We start from the raw sequence: 4,220 nt of genomic DNA, 5'->3' as shown, positions 1-4,220 counted from the left end.
AGTCAACAAGATAAGATAGAGATTGAAAAATTTTGAAAAAAAAATTTGATTTTGAATTTTAAAATTGAGACAAGATAAGATTGAGATTTGAAAGTAAGTTAAAAAGATAAGATATGGTGAAGATTTGGAAAAGATTTGAATTTGAAGTTTAAAATTTAGATAAGATAAGATATTGATTCAAAATTTAAAGAAAGATAAACCAAAGATAAGATAAAGATTTGAAAAAGTTTTGAATTTTAAAATTTTAAAAGAAAGATACGATAGGAAAGAATCAAATCAGAAGAAAAGATTTGAAAAGATTTAAAAAGATAAGATTTGAAATTTGACTTTACTAACAAGAAAACACCAAACTTTGAAAATTTTTTAATCAAAATAAAAAAAAGAAACAAGATTTTCGAAAATTTGAATGAAGATAGAAAATATATTTTATTGATTTTTTTGAATTAATGAAGAAAGAGAAAAACAACTAAAAGACACCAAACTTAAAATTTTTAGATCTAAGACACTAGTTTTCGAAAATTAAAAAGAAAAACACCAAATGACACCAAACTTAAAAATTTTAAGATCAAAACAAGAAAAGAAAAAAGAACAACTTGAATACCAAGAAAGAACACTAAAAGTAATTAAAAAATTTTAAGGAAAATAAAGAACACACAAAGGACACCAAACTTAAGAACTGACACTAGACTCAAACAAAGACAAAGAAAAGATGGATTTTAGAAAAAGTTTTTGAAAAAGAAAACAAAAACACAAACAAAAGTAAAAAGTACCTAATATAAGCAACAAGATAATCCGATAGTTTGTCAAATCTGAACAATCTCCAGCAACGGCACAAAAAACTTCTTGCACGAAACTAACTCCGCAATATTCGCACGGATAGAACAGCAAGTGCACTGGGTCGTCCAAGTAATAGCTCAGGTGAGTGAGGGTCAATCCCACGGAGATTGTTGGTCTGAACAAGCAATGGATACGTTGTAGATCTTAGTCAGGCGGATAGAAAATATGATTTTTGTGGAAAAATGCATAAAACAGAATAAATAAATAAAATGTTACTAGATAAGTGCGAAGTCAGTGATGATAGAACATTTGACGCTTCGGAGATGTTTCTTCCTTTTGGATCAACTTTTCTCACCATCTACTCCAACTTTTGATTGATTCTTTCCATGACAGGCTGTAAATGATTAACGCCAGGTCAGCAATCATTAATCTCCTCTGCTTCAGATTAAACGCTGGGTCAGCGGTCATCCAATCTGAACGAGGGTGAAGCTCTAGCAGTCCATTCCCTTGGTGATCCTACTCAAAATGCCATAGACAAGGTCGGATCTTCCGAATCAGAGAATGCTGCTCTTTTGATTCTAGCTTATACCACAAAGGCCCTAATCGCCTCGTACCTCAGCTGAACTGATGTCTCAAGAAGTCCTCAACGAAGTCGTGGATTATCCGTCTAAGAGATGTATAATCAAGCTTGTGGTTCAATACTATCCCGTCAAGGACTCGCAAGAATCCATCTGAATAGGGATGATGGTCAAGTTACACTCCCAATCCGTTAGGATGAAGAATAAAGATACATCTTAGAATAGAATCAAGCATAGATTGAAATAGAATAGTGATATTATTTATCCATAAGAATCAGTAGAGCTCCAAACCTTAACCTAGGAGGTTAGTGACTCATACTGTACAATATGATGTTCAAAAATACAGTGGGGGAAGAAGAAGATGTAGCAGATCCTAAACAAGCGTGATCTTCTCCTAAATATACTAATCTGCTACCTAAGAATTACAGAAATAAGATAAATTAGTCTTGTAGTGAGAAAATCCACTTTCCAGGCCCACTTGGTGAGTGTCTGGGCTAAGCTTGAGTGAAGCCACGAGCTAGTGGTCCCTTTTGGGCGTCCAATGCTAGCTTTGGACTCTGAATGGGTGTTGGACGCCAGCTGCTCCCTTCTGGGCATTGGACGTCAGGACTGGGGTTGGTGGCTGGCGTTGAACGCCAGCTTTAGGCCATGATTTCCAAAGCAAAGTATGAACTGTTATATATTTCTGGAAATCCTGGATGTTAGCTTTCAATTTCTATTGAGAGCGTGCCATTTGGACTTCTGTAGCTCCAGAATTGGTCTTTCGAGTGTATGGAGGTCAGAATCTGATAGCATCTGTAGTCCTTTCTCTGTCTCTAAATCATACTTTGCCAAAACCCCTCAATTTTAGCCAAAAAATACCTGAAATAATCATAAAACCTATGAAAATATAATAAAACTTAAATAAAACATAATAAAAACTATATGAAAATGATACCAAAAAGCGTATAAAATATCCGCTCATCAGAGCTTAATTCTCCTAGAGAAGTATTTAGTTGATTCCATATCCTTGGAGAGGAAAATGCATCCCTTGAGGCATCTCAGGGATTTGTTATTGAGATAGCTTCACATGCTCTTATTGTGGTTCATGTGCCAGCTCTCTAACATGCTCCATCCTTCTTTTAGTGATGGGCTTGTCCTCCTCAATGGGGATGTCTCATTCTATGACAATTTCAACTAAATTGCATAGGTGACATATGAGGTGAGGGAATGCCAACCTTGCTTGGGTGGAGGTCTTTTCTGCCACCTTGTACAGCTCTTGAGGTATCACCTCATGTACCTCCACCTCATCCCCAAGCATGATGCAATGAATCATGATGGCTCGGTCAATGGTCACTTCGGACCGGTTGCTAGTAAGAATGATAGAACATTGGATGAATTCCAACCATCCTCTAGCTACGGGGTTGAGGTCAAGCCTTCTTAGTTGGATAGGCTTGCCTTGAGTATCCCTTCTCTATTGTGCTCTTTCCACACAAATGTTTGAAAGGACTTGGTCCAGCCTTTGATCAAAATTGACTTTTCTAGTGTAGGGGTATGGGTCTCCTTGCACTAATAGTAGATGGAGTGCCAACCTTATACTTTCTGGGTTGAAATCCAAGGGACGTCCTCAGACCATGGTGTGCCAATTTTTGGGGTGTGGGTTCACACTAGTGTCATGATTTTTTGTGACCTACGCATTGGCATAAAACTCTTGCACCATTAAGATTCCAAATTCCGGGATGGGGTTGGCCAGAACTTCCCAACCTCTTCTCCGGATTTCTTGTTGGATCTCCGAGTACTTATTCTTTTTTAGCCTAAAGGGGACTTTAGGAATCACCCTTTTCTTTGCCACTACTTCATAGAAGTGGTCTTGATGAGCCTTAGTAAGGAATATCGCCCTTTCCCAAGGTTTGGAGGCGGAAGCTATGGCTTTTCCCTTCCTCTTTCTAGAGGATTCTTCGACTTTGGGTGCCAAAAGTGTGAATGGAAAGCAAAAAGCAAAGCTTTTCCAACACCAAACTTAAAATCTTTGCTTGTCCTCGAGCAAATATTAACAAAAGGAAAGAATAGAGTAGAAGAAAAAGAGAAATAGTAGAGAAAGAGGGAGAGAGGGATTCGGCCAAGTGGTAGGGGGTATATGGTTTATGAGGGTTGTGTATGTGTGGGTATGAAGGGGTGACAGAGGGGGTATTTATAAGGGGGGTTTGTGTTAGGGTTCAGTTATAGGGTGGGGTTATTGGGAGGGAAATGTTTTGAATTTGAAGTGGGTAGGGTTGGTAGAAATGGTTGGATGGTAGTGATGAAGGGTGTTAGGAAGAGAAAAAGGTGATGTGGATGTGATTAGTTGAGGGTGTATAGGAAAGAGTGTATATGGAGAAGAGGGAAAGTAAGAGAGAGAAGAATGTGGGGTAGGTGAAGATTCTGTGGGAGCCACTGATCTTGAAAGGCTAGGGAATTCGAATTCCCTGCCCCTTTGTGGGCGTTAAACGCCCAGCCCTTACTCCCTGACTGGCGTTCAACGCCAGTGACGCGGCGGAAATTGGCAGATTAAGAAATTAATGTAAGAGATACGTTGCAAGTACAGTTCTTAACCAACAAAAATCCGCTCATCAATTTAGAAGGTTTGTCACAAAATTAGAATAAAAATACTGGGAGTATGAGTCCCATGTCGTCTCCCAACGAGTTGCAGAAAGATATGCTATTTTATTAATCAGAGGTTTCCCAAAATGTTTTTGGGTTTGATAAACAGGAAATTAAATCAGAGAATTTATGTAATTCAAATAAAAATCTTGACCGGGAGTAGATTAATCAGAAGTTCTATCCTTGTTGGAGTTCTCTCAAGATCAATTGATAATTGAAGGTTTTTTCTTCTTAGTTATCCTTTAC

Source organism: Arachis hypogaea, chromosome 10 (assembly GCF_003086295.3).
Source record: "Arachis hypogaea cultivar Tifrunner chromosome 10, arahy.Tifrunner.gnm2.J5K5, whole genome shotgun sequence".
NCBI lineage: Eukaryota > Viridiplantae > Streptophyta > Magnoliopsida > Fabales > Fabaceae > Arachis > Arachis hypogaea.
Note: the sequence above shows the minus strand (reverse complement) of the source record.